The sequence below is a fragment of the Dipodomys spectabilis genome, unplaced genomic scaffold (genome assembly GCF_019054845.1).
Source record: "Dipodomys spectabilis isolate Male_0828 unplaced genomic scaffold, ASM1905484v1 ptg000108l, whole genome shotgun sequence".
Lineage (NCBI taxonomy): Eukaryota > Metazoa > Chordata > Mammalia > Rodentia > Heteromyidae > Dipodomys > Dipodomys spectabilis.
This window is the reverse complement of record NW_024870785.1, coordinates 23,104,515-23,119,268: the sequence shown is the minus strand read 5'-3', so window position 1 is coordinate 23,119,268 and position 14,754 is coordinate 23,104,515.

Below are 14,754 nucleotides of genomic sequence, written 5' to 3'. Positions count from 1 at the left end.
GTGATTTTCCTGCCTAGGCTAGGAAAAGAGATCCTCTGGATCTCCGCCTAACTGAGTAGCCAGGATGACAGGCATGAGCCACCAGTGCACGGATTATGGTATCTCATTCTGTAGAATTTCCACAGAGTGCTCCTCTAGACACTATCACCTAGATACTCCTGTACTTCCCTCAGGGACAACAAAGGGAGTAGCAGAATCTGGGTAGGGACATGGGAATTAAAGAACCCCTCCAAATCACTTCCACTCTCTAAGCTCCCATCTGCCTCCTCTTGATGGCCTGGTTGTCCACAACAAATCAGACCAACTAGGATTTCTGGGTCCTGCCCCAAATTCCCCCGCCCCACTAAACTGGTACCTGAGGTTCTCTGGGGCCAGCTGCTACATGTCCCGGTAGAAGATGTTGGGAGGCTTGCTGATAACTGGGTCCAGGGGTGCCCAGGACAGGAGTGTCCATCTCCCCTCTGTCAAAGGAGAGACAAAGCATGGATGCATCTACTAAGAGCTGCAGGGCATAGCCATCCACCTGTCACCAAGGTCACTTGGAGTGCTGTTTTATGTTGACAGTCCTGGGACTTGACCTCTGGGCCAGGGTGCTGTCCCTGAGCTTCTTTTGTTCAAGGCCAGCGCTTTTCTACCTGATCCTCTGAGCAACTTCCAGCTTTTTCTGTGTATGTATGCGGGACCAGAGGAATCAAACCGAGGGTTTCATGTGTGCTAGGTAATTCTACTACTGCTAAGACACAATTCCAACCTTGCATAGCTGTTCTCCTTTTACCCCTCAGGCCTGTTGTGGGACAGACCTGCACATCTGTACCCAGTTTCTCACCAGCAGCCCTGGCTGGAAATGAACTCAACCTGCTATGTTGTCCTTTATGTACAGCATCTTTGCTCTCTGTTTCTCCTGTCATATCTTCCTTGGTAAGCAAGATCCCCTTTCAAGTGCTGCCACTAAGAAGCCTGCTCCAATCACCCTGGCAGAGTGGGACCTTCTCCTCTGTACAGGCTGCCAGCCTTGTTACGCTCTGCATTCTGGCCAGTCTGGGTTGAGAGTGCATGAAGGGGAAGCCCTGGCTTCCACCACACAATTTCTGAAGACTCTGATATACCACCCAGCGACTGGTGCTATATCACACTCCACGAGATGGCACTCAAGGACCAGGCAGTCTCATTGTAACAAGATCGGGCCATTTCTTTTTTTTTTTTTAATTTAATTTAATTTTATTTGAGAACATACTGTACGGAGGGGTTACAATTACATGGGCAGGATAAGGCATACATTTCTTACCAAGCATTGCAGCCTCCTCCTTTGTTTACCCTTCACCTCCCTTCCCAGCCTCCCCCGTCTCCCCCCACCCAATTATACCCCTCCTCCCCCCCCTTACTGACATTGTAAAGCTGGTTTTGACATGACATTTTGTACTTCTCATTGTTGCAACAGGTCCACCTGAATCCTTAAACGACTTGTTTGTCCCCATCTCCTCCACATGTTATACTGACATCAAATATAGTGAAAGCGGGGGTTACACTGTGGGGGAGGGACATACAAAGCAACAAAGAAATAATCTTATAAATGCGTTAGAAACACATGCATGAAAGAAACAAAAACATTAAAATAGATATTTAAGGGTTCCTTTTCCTGACATCACATTATCTGACCTTTTCCGCTTGACTCATACCTATACTAGATATTGCAAATAAGGGAAACCATGGGACCTATGTTTCTTTGGGCCTGGCTTACTTCACTTAATATAATTTTTTCCAAGCCTTTCCATTTCCTAACACATGGGGAGATGTCATTCTTTCTGATGGAGGCATAGAATTCCATTGTGTATATATACCACATTTTCTTGATCCATTCATCTACTGAGGGACATCTGGGTTGGTTCCATATCTTAGCTATGGTAAATAATGCTGCAATAAACATAGTTGTGCTGGTAGCTTTAGTGTGGTCTTTTTTGTAAACATTAGGGTAAATGCCCAAAAGTGGGATTGCTGGGTCATAGGGGAGTTCTATGTGAAGTCTTTTGAGGAACCTCCACACTGCTTTCCAAAGTGGTTGAACAAGTTTACATTCCCACCAACAATGAAGTAAGGTTCCTTTCTGTCCACATCCTCTCCAGCATCTGTTGTTGTTAGAGTTCTTGATTTTTGCTGTTCTAACTGGAGTGAGGTGATATCTCAATGTTGTTTTGATTTGCATTTTTTTTATGGCTAGGGATGTTGAACATTTCTTCATGTGTCTATTGGCCATCCTTCTTTCTTCTTCAGAGAAGCTTCTCTTTAAGTCTTTCGCCCACTTATTTATTGGGCAGTTGTTTCTTTGAGGATTTGTTGTTGGGTGGTTTAATTTTTTGAGTTCCAAGTATATTTTAGATATGAGACCCTTGTCCATTGTATGGCTACTAAAGATCTTCTCCCAATCCGTGGGCTTTCTATTGATCTTGCTATCTATGTCATTTGCCCTGCACAAGCTCTCCAACCTTATGCAATCCCATTTGTCCAACCTTTCTTTGATTTGTTGTGTTTCCGGGTCTCTATTCAGAAAATTTCAGCCTGAGCCAAGGAGACCTAGGGTTTCTCCTATTCCATCCTGTAATGTTTTCAGAGTGTCTGGTTTGACTTCAAGGTCTTTGATCCATTTGGAGTTGATTCTGGTGCAGGGTGATATATAAGGATCTAGCTTCAGTTTTCTACATGTAGTTAACCAATTTTGCCAACACCATTTACTGAAGAGGCTGTCTTTCTTCCATTCTATTGTTTTAGCTCCCTTATCGAAGATTAGATGGCTATAGGTCTGTAGGTTCATTTCTGGGTTTTCAATTCTATTTCATTGGTCCTGAGGTCTGTTCTTATGCCAATACCAAGCTGTTTTGATTACTATGGCTTTATAGTAGAGTTTGAAATTTGGTCTTGATATTCCTCTAGCAGTGTTCTTTCCGTTGAGGAGCGTTTTTGCTATTCAGGGTCTTTTATTGTTCCATATGAATTTTTGGATTGCCTCTTCTATTTCCTTGAAGAATGAGGGTGGAATTTTGATAGGTATTGCGTTGAATTTGTAGATAGCCTTGGGAAGTATTGCCATTTTCACAATGTTAATCTTTCCAATCCAGGAGCATGGGAGGTTTTGCCATTTTTTAAGTTCTGTGTGTTGATTTCCTTTTTCAAAATTTTAATGTTTTCATCATAGAGGTCCTTCACTTCTTTAGTTAATTCCTAGGTATTTTATTTTTTGTGGGGCTATTACAAATGGAGTTGCTTGCCTAATTTCAGCCACACTTTTCTCATTGTTGGCATACAGAAAAGCCATTGATTTTTGGGGGTTAATTTTATAACCTGCTACTTTGCCAAAGTTTTGAATCAGCTTGAGTAATTTGGGAGTGGAGTCTATGGGATTCTTTAGATACAAGATCATGTCATCTGCAAAGAGGGAGAGTTTTATTTCTTCTTTCCCTATTTGGATCCCCTTTATGTCTGCATCTTGTCTTATTGCTGTAGCTAGGCATTCTAATACTAGATTGAAGAGAAGTGGAGAGAGTGGGCATCCTTGTCTTGTTCCTGAGTTAAGAGGAAATGGCTTTAGTTTTTCACCATTGAGTATAATGCTGGCTGTAGGTTTGTCATATACAGCCTTTATTGTATTGAGGAATGTTCCATGGATTCCTAATTTTTCCAAAACCTTCATCATAAGGGGTGTTGGATCTTGTCGAATGCGTTTTCTGCATCTATTGAGATAACCATGTGGTTCTTATTCTTGCTCCTGTTGATGTGATGAATAGTATTAATTGATTTGTGTATATTGAACCAGCTTTGCATCCCTGAAATGAATCCTGTTTGATCGTGGTGTATGATTTTTTGGATGAAATGTTGAAGTCGGTTGGCCAAAATTTTGTTGAGAAGTTTTGCATCAATGTTCATCAAAGAAATGGGTCTATAGTTCTCTTTCTTTGATGAGTCCCTGCCTGGTTTTGGGATGAGGGTTATGATGGCTTCATAGAATGTGTTCGGTAGTGAGCTTTCTCTTTCAATTTCATTGAAGAGTTGGAGGAGAATTGGTGTGAGCTCTGCTTTGAAGGACTTGTAAAATTCCACTGTAAAACCATCTGGTCCTGGACTTTTCTTAGCTAGGAGGTCTCTTATTGCTGTTTCTATTTCAATGCTTGATATGGGCCTGTTAAGATAGTTTAACTCATCTTGGTTTAGTTTTGGCATGTCAATATTTGCTAGGAAGAGGTCCACTTCTGTCAAGTTCTCAAACTTATTAGCATAAAGTTTTGAGAAGTATTCCCTTATTATGTTCTGAATCTTGGTTGTTTCCGTGGTGCTATTTCCATTCTCATCTCTGAGTTTATTAATTTGGGTGTGTTCTCTTCTTTTTCTGATAAGATTTGCTAAGGGTCTGTCAATTTTGTTAAGTTTTTCGAAGAACCAACTCTTTGTTTTGTTGATTCTTTCTATAGTTTTTTTGGATTCTAATTCATTTAATTCTGATTTAATTTTGATTATTTCTTTCCGTCTACTGGATTGGGGTTTATCTTGCTGCTCTTTTTCAAGGAGGTTTAGATGTGTCATTAAATTGTTAGTTTCAGATCTCTCCAATTTGTTGATGTAGGAGCTCAGAGCTATAAACTTGCCTCTGAGTACTGTCTTTGCTGTGTCCCAGAGGAGCTGGTAATTTGTGTGTTCATTTTTGTTGAATAGCATGAACATTTGAATTTCCTTTCTAATCTCTTCTATGACCCACTCATGATTCAGCAGTGTGTTGTTCAGCCTCCATGTGATACCGGACTTTCTTTGGTGGCTTTTGGTGTTGAGTTCTAATTTTATTCCCTTGTGGTCAGAGAGGATGCAAGGTATAACTTCAATGTTTCTGAATTTAGACAAGTTTGCTTTGTGGCCTAAAATTTGGTCTATTTTAGAAAACGTTCCATGTGCTGCTGAGAAAAACATGTATTCTGATGCTGCTGGGTGTATTGTTCAGTAGATGTCTGTTAAGTCTAGTTGATCTATGCAGCTGTTTAGATCTGCGGTTTCTCTGTTGAGTTTTTGCCGAGTTGATCTATCTAGTGGGGAGAGTGGTGTGTTAAAATCCCCAACAATTAATGTCTTTGGATCTATATGGGATTTGAGGGAAAGTAGTGTTTCTTTGATAAATTTGGGTGCTCCATTGTTTGGCGAATAGATATTTAGAATTGTAATATCCTCCTGAAGGAGAGATCCTTTAATTAGTATGTAGCGACCTTCTTTATCTCTTCTCACGAATTTTAATTTGAAGTCTATTTTATCTGATATTAGGATTGCAACTCCCGCCTGTTTATGGGGGCCATTTGCTTGGTAGATTTTGTTCCCACCTTTAACATTGAAAATGTGTTTGTTTTTTCGGGCAAGATGTGACTCCTGCAGGCAGCAGATAGAAGGGTCTTGTTTTTTAATGCAACTAGACAGTCTATGTCGCTTAATTGGAGAGTTCAGTCCATTAACATTAAGGGATAAGACTGAGAGGTATTTGGGAGTTCCTGCCATGTTATCTACCTTCTTGGGGACTGCAAAAACTGGGTTCTTCCTATGGTTCTTGGATTCTCAGTTTGGGTGCAGTTTCTTGGCCTTTATTACGGTCTTGTTGGTTTTCTATGTGTAGGACATCTTTAAGAATCTTTTGTAGGGCTGGTTTGGTGGAGATGTATTGTTTCAATTTTTCTTTCCTATGGAAGTTTTTGATTTGGCCTTCAGTTATGAAGGAGAGTTTAGCTGGGTACAGTATTCTTGGTTAATAGTTGTTTGTTTTTAGGGCATGGCATACATCATTCCAGGCTCTTTTTGCTTTGATTGTCTCTACTGAGAAATCTGAGGTGATTCTAATTGGTTTCCCTTTATAGGTGATTACCCTTTTCTCCTTGACAGCTTTAAGGATCTTTTCCTTGGTCTGAGTTGATCCTGTGTGGATGATAATGTGATGGTGGGATGTCCTATTCTGGTCTGGTCTATTTGGGGTTCTAAAGGCTTCTTGTATCTGAATAGGCCTATCTTTTTGCATGTTTGGGAAGTTCTCTGCTAGGATCCTGTTAAACAGATTTCCTAGACCATTAACTTCTGTTTCTAGGTGCTCCTCTACACCCATTATCCTTAGATTAGGCCTTCTGATGGTGTCTTCCAGGTGTTGGATAGATCTATCATATTTCTTGGACTTGTCTTGGATGGTTGTATGTTCTTTCTCTATAATATCTAGGCTGTCTTCAATCCCTGAGATTCGATCTTCTGCATGGTCTAACCTGCTGTCAAGACTCTCTACTTTGTTTTTTATCTCTTTTCCTTCTAATTGGTCAGCTTTGATGGCTTCAAGTTCTTTGTTGAAGCTCTGTTTTAGGTCTTGTATGTATTTCTTTACTTCCTTAATTTGGTGTTCAGTGTTTGTCCTCAAATCACTTAGTTGATTGGTTATGGTTTCTTTGGACTCCCATTCCTTCTGTTGGGTTCCATTCAGCATTCCCTTTGTGGTCTCCCTGACTTCCTTCAGCTCTTTGTTAATGGATTCCATGAATGCCTTTAGTGATCTTTGTGTGTTCTCTACCTGGTCTCTCAATTCCTGTATTACTCTTTGATTAGCTGCCTCCCGTTCGTGGGATTCCTGCAGTTCTCTTTGAGTGTTCTCAGCCTGCTCACGCCATTCCTCCCTTTCTCTTTGAGTATTCTCAAGTTGTTCACGCAAATCCTGTATCAGTTTTTGAGTAGCTTCCTCACGCTTATGATATTCCTGTATAAACTTCTGGGATGCCTCCTCTCTCTCCCTATCACGCTCATACAGAGTCCTTTGTACGTTGTCAAACTTCTCATTTATCATGTTTGCCAGCAGTGTTTGTAGAGCTATTTGAGAACTCTCCTCTGGATTACTCATTATCTGTTCTAACCCCTGATTATCAAGATTGGGAATTGAGATACCCGAATTTGCCATTTTTCTTGTGTTTTTCCGGCTTACTCTGCCCATTTGAGATGAAGATAGCACCAGTTTTGTGCTAGAACACTATCTTAAGGCAACCATCAACCAAAGTTTGCATTTGTACAGTCAATAGTCTACAGATACAATCTAGTTCAACAGATACATCTATTCGACATCAAACAACTATATGTTAAAGGACTTCAAACCGCAGAGAAGAATTTGGAAAACCAGAAATTATTAGGGTCAGGGAGAGATGTGGGTAAAAAATAGGAATAGATTGGTGTGGGGAGGCACAGGGAGAGTTAACTATGTCCTAATCCCAATGCAGGAAATAGGTTGGGTAGGATGCAAGTAGAGAGAGAGAGAGAAAGAAGAAAGGGAAAGGGGTATGAAAAGAGACTAGAAAAAAAATAGAAACATAAAAATTAATGTTATTATAGAGATTAAAAGACCATCTATTTAGAGAGGAATGTGAATATATTGAGAGAAAGGGAGGGACATAGAGGAGATGTGAAAAACTTTAAAAAAATGCTTAAAATATTATATAGGTATAAAGAGGTAGTACTGCTATTAATGAATTTAAGTCTCAGAGGTTTTGAATTGAGTAATAAATTTGTGGATTAAGTGTGTACACAATGGGGGATAGGGTCTACTAGTTAACTACGGGTTTATCTGAGGATGTGCAGGACAAGAGTTAAGTCACATAAAGAAGAACAAAAGAGAGGAAAAGGTGGAAAGGATAGGAAAGTGAGAAGAAAAGATCAGAAGTTCAGTAGAGCTAGACAAAAAACAAAAAGATAATTAAGAAAGAAAGAAAAAGAGAAAGAAGACAAGAAAAGAAAGGAAAACGCACATTCACGTATTCCTAAAATAAAAATTATAAGAGGAGAAAAAAAAAGTTATTGGAAAACAGTTATTTTTTCAGAAGAAGCAAAAATTAGAGATTAATAAAAGTTTTAGAAAAGGAAAAAATTTTTTTTATATATATAAGGTAACAAAAAACAAACAAAAAAGAAGAAGAAGAAAAAAAAAAGTTCTTTGATTTTTTTTTTTTGGGAGGGGTGGGAAGAATCCTGTATCTCCCTTTTGTCTGTAACCAGCCTCTTGTTGGAGTCTCTGGTCAGCTTGAGGTCCTGTGGCTTGATTGGTTTCTTAAGTCAGTTTGTTGGAACAGGCAGAAAAACGCTCTGCTTTACCCAAGATTTTGAGATCCCCCTCCCAGGTTAGTTTACTGGGAGGGTGATCTGCTTTGAGAATCACGAAAGAGGGGGATGCAGTGATGAGGCTAGGTTCTGGGTAGAGTTGAGGCCTTTCAACAAACAGTAGCTTTTCCCTGGGGCTATTTTGTGAAAAAACTCACAGCGCCCAGCCTGGAGCCATTCTCAGGGTTTCTGTTTTTCAATTGATTGTGGTGGCTGCTAGAGGGAGGGGCAACCTCTGGCTCTGGTTACCCAGTGAGGAGAGCCACTCCAATGGCTGGCGCCTGAGCTGGGTGACTTTTCCCTGGATGGAACTGAGTCTGTGAGGTCACTTCACCGTTAAGTTCTTGTGACCTGCTAAATGACTCGTTTTATTCCAAAGCCTGAGCTGGAGCTAGCAGCTCCTCTAAGCTTTGTCGGTATCCAAGATGGAGATCACCGGTGCTGGGCGGGGAGGGGTGGCCTTCCCTCCTCTGCTCCCTGAGAAGGAGTGAGGACGTCGGGCTTCTACTCACGCCGAGTCTTGGATCCTGGGTCGTCTCTGGTCTGCAAACTGCAGGATGAAGATGTCCGCTCCTTGTCGGTTCTTGCTGGTGTTGAGTAGAATCCGCTCGTCCGCTGCGTCTGGCTCCTTCGTCCCGGACTCTCTCTGTGAGATTCTTATCTCCAACTAACCACAAAATTCTGGAAATTGAGCCTAGTTCCATCAAGGAGATACTCAATATGCTTCTCAGACATCAGCTTCTCCCTGTGTAGAGGCATCCCATTCGCCGCAGAACTGCATGGCACATCTCACAGCACCCTTGATCTTCCTTTCTCTGAAAACAAGTCCACAGACTAGGATGGGAGATTCCTAATTTCCTTTCTCCTTGGATACAATCTTGGGCAGCAGGCCAGTCAGCCTGGAAGAGCGGGGCCATTTCTTTGTATGGGCTTGAACTGAGGATCTGGGAGCTGTCTCTCTGAGTTTTTGTGCTCAAGCCTGGTGCTCTACCACTTGAGCCACAGCCCCACTTCTGGCTTTTTGTTGGTTCCATGGAGAGAAGATTCTCACCAGCTTTGGGCTGGCTTCGATCTTTGATCCTCAGATCTTTGCCTCCCAAGTAGCCAGGATGTCAGGTGGGAGCCTGAGCCAGAGGTGATGGGCACCAGAGCCTTTCTTTTCAGCTTCTGTTTATCTCATGTCAACTAGCAATCCCTAGATAAAATAGTCAGTTACAGGGGATCAAGTTCCTCTCCTAGGTTTGTTAATCCAAGGAGATATAGTGTCTTTGGGAAAGGCTAGTTTGAGTTGGCCTAGATGAGTGTGTGTTTGTGTGTGTGTGTGTGTGTTTGTGTGTGTGTGTGTGTGTGTGTGAGCATGTGTGCGTGATAGACACAGAGAGACAGAGAGAGAACGTATGAGTTTCAGCAATACCTACCCCCATCACTGTAACGCCTCATCCTCCCAATGGTGAATACATCCAGGATCTCCACCCCAAGGAAGGTGGGTAGGGGGAGGGTATGTAAGGTCACATAGAATGGGATGATCGGAATTCTATCCAGCAACTGAAGCCTGGAGAGATTAAGGAGAGATGGATAGGTTTAGATGAACAATAAGGGAAGCCCCTTGCCTTTGGCTACAAGTACCAGAAAGATAACCAAACCCATCCTTTTTGGTAGTAAGATAACAGGTGCCACTATTCATTTCATTATTTTTTTTTTGAGTCCTAAGGCTTGGATTGAGGGCCTCAGTGTCGTCCCTGAGCTTTTTTTACTCAAGGCTAAGGCTCTACCAATTGAGCCACAGCACCACATCTGGCTTTTTCTCCTGTGTGGGGTGGAGTAGGTTTATGGGAAGTAAGAATCTCACAGACTCTACTGGTGGGCTGGCTCTGAGTCAAAATCATCAGACCTCAGCCTCCAGAATAGCCAGGATGGTGGGCAGTAGCCACTGGCACCTGACCAGTACCATCTATTCATAATCCCTTATGGCCAGTGCCGGGAAACTCATATTACACCCCCCTTGTCCTGAGTGGGAAGCCGACATGGATGGATATGATACTTCCAACAGCCTAACTACCTTTGAGCATTGTTCTGGATCAGTCTGATGACAGCTTCCTCCTTATCCACAGCAATGACTTGACTCTGTCACAAGATCAAATGTCACCCAAGTGGTGTCAGGTCTTTCCTCTGCAGACCTCCCCTCCTCCTTGAAACGACACACCATAGCAAAGCAAAGTAGACATGGAGTGAATTCATTTCCTTATAATCAGGGTTTGGCCAGACAAGTGGCTGTGAGTATCCTAGGACCGGGATCTAGCTGGGTGGGGGGGAAATGAGACATCTCCTTGTCCACTTTCCTTTAACCATCTTAAAAGAGGATAGTGGGGAAGAATTCACAGGACGGACGGACAATGGATAACCATCAGGGTCCCGGGAGCTAGTTCAACAGGCTGAGTAAGACAGTTTCTGACCCAGAGCACACCGCCAGAATGAGATGGCAAGCTTGGGTCCCATCCACATGGGGATGCTGGGCCACTTCCTCCATCACCCATTTAACCAGTTCCTAGCTGTGAAAGAGACACACACACACACACATACAGAGGGAGAGAGGGAGAGAGAGAGAGAGAAAGACAGAATTACACTTTAGCTTTGTGTAGGTAGCCCAGGACTATAATGTGTACTACACAGGAGGCTGAGATATTAAGATATTGGTTCATAGTCAGCCAAGGCACTAACATTTGTGAGATTCTTATCTCCAATGAACCAACAGAAAGCTGGAAGTAGCACTGTGGCTCAAGTGGTAGAGTGCTAGCTTTGAGCTGAGGAACCCTTGGACAGCCCCCAGGCCCAAAGTTCAAACCCCACGACTGACAAGAAGTGGGCTTCTGACCACAAGTAGTGGACTGAATAGGACCCATCCTCCTAGGGAGCATAGCAGTGAAGTTAGGCTGAGCATCCTCTCAGCGTGGGGTCATAAGTATGTCACCCAGGTTCTCTGTGTTCTGTTTTCCCCAGCTGCAAAATTGAACACAGTGAAGGAATCCCTTCCTCATTGGGATAGGGTAAGGATCAAAGAGAAACATGTTTTGTTTCATAATCCCTTACCTATAATACCATAAATAACAGGCCCCATTTGAGCCCGTCCTGGGTATCTTCCTGTCATATGCACACAGAATTTCCAACAACCATATCTGACAGCTGCTCCCCTTTTGCCTAGCCCTGTCCTGGAGATCCCCCTGTATTGATCCCTTGTTTTCTTACAACTGTCCCGGGAGGAGACTGAGGTATGATGGTCAAGGCCCAACCCAGAACTTCATCTGTGGTCAAGAATCGGCTGCCGTGGACTGAGTTTGGGACAACCCATCTTAACTGCTGACTGAGAGTGGTGCTACATGTCTAGCATCCCAACTATAGATGATCAGGCATGGTGGTGCATAACTATCACAGGAGGACCGCCGTCCAGCTCAGCTTGAGAACATATTGAGTCTCTATCTCGGAAACGCCCAAGACAGAAAGGCTTGACTCACATGGTAGAGGACCTGACTGGTAAGCCTAAAGCCTTGAGTTCAAACCCTAATATGCCAAAAAGAATCAAAGGCCTGGTGCCAGAGGATCATGCCTATAATCGTAGCTACTCAAGAGGCTGAGATCTGAAGATCACAGTTCAAGATTTAAAAAAAGTTTGGCCTCCCCCAACAGACATCATTATGAAAAGACCCAGAGTCTCACCCAAGCCAATATGCTTCATACTAACAGGGCTTGCATACTTCCTAAGGGCTGGACACGCTCTCTGTCCCCCAGGAGAGCCACAGTCTGTGGGCCCCACCACTAGGTCCTCCAAAGATCTCCCTGCATTCAAGCAGGCCCAAGGTAGTAGACAGTTGCAGGGCATACAGATTCCTTGGTCTTATAATTTGACGGTGCTGAGCCCCATCAAGCATCTCACCCTTCCAGGGCGCCAGACCTCTGCCACAATTCCCATGTACATCCCACCCCCAAAGATAGCAGGCAGAAAATACCAAAGGGTCCAGTGCTCCTTGTTACAACCCATTTCTACACACACACACACACACACACACACACACACACAACACACACACAAAGCTGGCAAAAGTGTCTCTCATGTCTGTCATCCGAGCTACTCAGGAGGCTGAGTTCTGAGGATCATGGTTCAAAGCCAGCCCAAGCTCTTATCTACAGGGAACCACCAAATATTCTGAGATGGAGCTGTGGCTCCAGTGTCAGAGTACTAGCTTTGAGAACAGAAGATCAGGTACAGCACCAACGCCCTGAGTTCAAAGTTCAGGTGTTCTACCTCCAAACACACACAGACACAGACACACACACACACACACACACACACACACACACACACACACACACACACACACACATACACACACTGCCAAAGGCTTCAGCAGGCCCTGAGAACAGAACCATGATCTCCATCCATTAGGATCACATCCCACCCCGGAGAAGGTGTCACTACAGACCTCAGATCCAATGTGGACAAAACATTGAACTTCTCACATATCTGGAATGGCTCATAGCCCAGCATGGCATTTCCTACTGTACACTCTGCTATGAGGAAAAGTTAGCCACATCTTTTTTTGTTTTTGGTCATGAGGTTTGAAGTCTGGGCCAGGGCGCTGTCCCTCAGCTCTTCACCTGAAGGTGACCACTCTCGCACTTGAGCCAAAACACCATTTCTTGTACTCTGGTGGTCCACTGCACATCAAGTCAAACAGATGTTTCTGCCTAAGCTGGCTTGGAACCACGGTATTCACATCTCAGCATTCTGAGTAGCTAGGTTCACAGTCGAGAGCCACCAGTGGCTTCCAGCTTCAGAAACCTTCAAATAACCAGAGGAAACCCATTTATCAGGCAAAAAAACTTCTTGTAACCCTTCATTTCAGACTTTGTCACCCAGCATCCAAATCCATCCTGCAATGGAGAGAATACAGACACAACAATCCCAACCCTGCACCCATTGGCTCACTCCCTGCCTGCCATAGGCCATGTCCTCTTGAAGCTGTGGATTCAAACTGGGGTAAACTTAAAGAATTCTTAGAAATGTCTCTACAGTTGGGCCAGCACCTGGTCACCCAAACACTGAATCCCCACGCGCGGCCACCCCACCCACACCTCCAGCATGCTTTGGAGGCAATGATGTTTTACTTTGTGAGTTGTAGGACTTGAACTCTGGGCCGGGGTGCTGTCCCTGAGCTTTTAAGCTCAAGGCCAGCACTCTAATACTTGAGTCACAGAACACTTCTGCTTTCCTGGAAGTTCGTTGGAGATAAGTCTCAACATCTTTTCTGCTCAGGATGGCTTTGAACACTGATCCTCAGATCTCAGCTCCTGAGTACCTAGGATGACAGCCATGAGCTACGGACACCTGGCCAAAGATACTTTTACATGCCTTTCATCCTATCCCCTCAAGGAGACTGAGGTCTGAGGACTGCAGTTGGATGCCAAAATTGGCAGCAAAATCCATGAGAACTCTATCACAATTTAAGCACACAAAAAAGTTGGAAGTGGAGCTGTGGTTCAAATGGTAGAATGCTAACGTTGAGCATCAAAGACAAGGAATAGGACACAGTCCCCAGTTTCAAGCTTTTTCTAGCAAAAACCCACCCAAGAAAGGGAAACAGGTGGATATACGGGAGCTCAAAGCTCACACATAATACTCAAGCCTCCCAAAACAGACCCCCATCCTGCTCTGATTGTGTAGATTCTATGGCCCCCATCATGACAGTCTCAGATAGGAGTGACCATGCACCAAGTGAGGACATTCAAGTACAATCTCATACTGAAGATCCCTTGACCTTATCAAAGACTCAGGATCTCTCACTGTCCTGCCTCCACACTGGGCAGTTAGGTGAGGTCTAGTTATCCAACCACAGGATGTGGGAACAAAAGGATTTCTTGGTCATGGGATCCAGACTGGAGGGTTCTAGGTCACTCTCTCTCAGGAAGGACAAAGGAGCCAATCCATCCCAGCAATGTTCCTGGGTTGTGAATATCCTCAAAGAAACAACCCTGCCCAGAGCCCAGTGCCTCTGGTTTTCCCACCAACTTCTACCAACCCAGCACCACCTTCAGGTGACCCTCTCTGAATCCCAGATCTGCCATCTAGACTAAAGGTTGAACCAGAAAAGAGACCTACCTCTCCCAAAGGGAATGGCAGTCATGGGGTCTTAGCACCCCCTAGAGGAAGTCTCAGGGAAAACAGGGGTCCTGACTCTCGTCCTCATTCCCTGGCTGTACTGTGCCAGTGGCCAGCTTACCTCGGTCTCTGGTGAAGGAATGAACACTAAGGGTATCATCTTCACATTGAGTCCTCAAAATTTCCAGTTCTCCAGGATGTACTGCTCAGGCATCATTCAAGTGATGACAGCCAGGTGATCACTGCTGGACCCATGGCACGAGGACGTTGAATATCCATGTGACTGGGTCAAAAGCTCTATCACTGATGGTCTAGGTTGTCAGGCAAGGTCATGGGTCCAATGTTCTGACACACCTGATGTGGGATGCTCAGGCATCATTCAGGTGATGACAGCCAGGTGATCAGTGGTGAACCCAAGGCACCAGGACATTTAATATCCATGTGACTGGGTCAAAAGCTCTATCACTGCT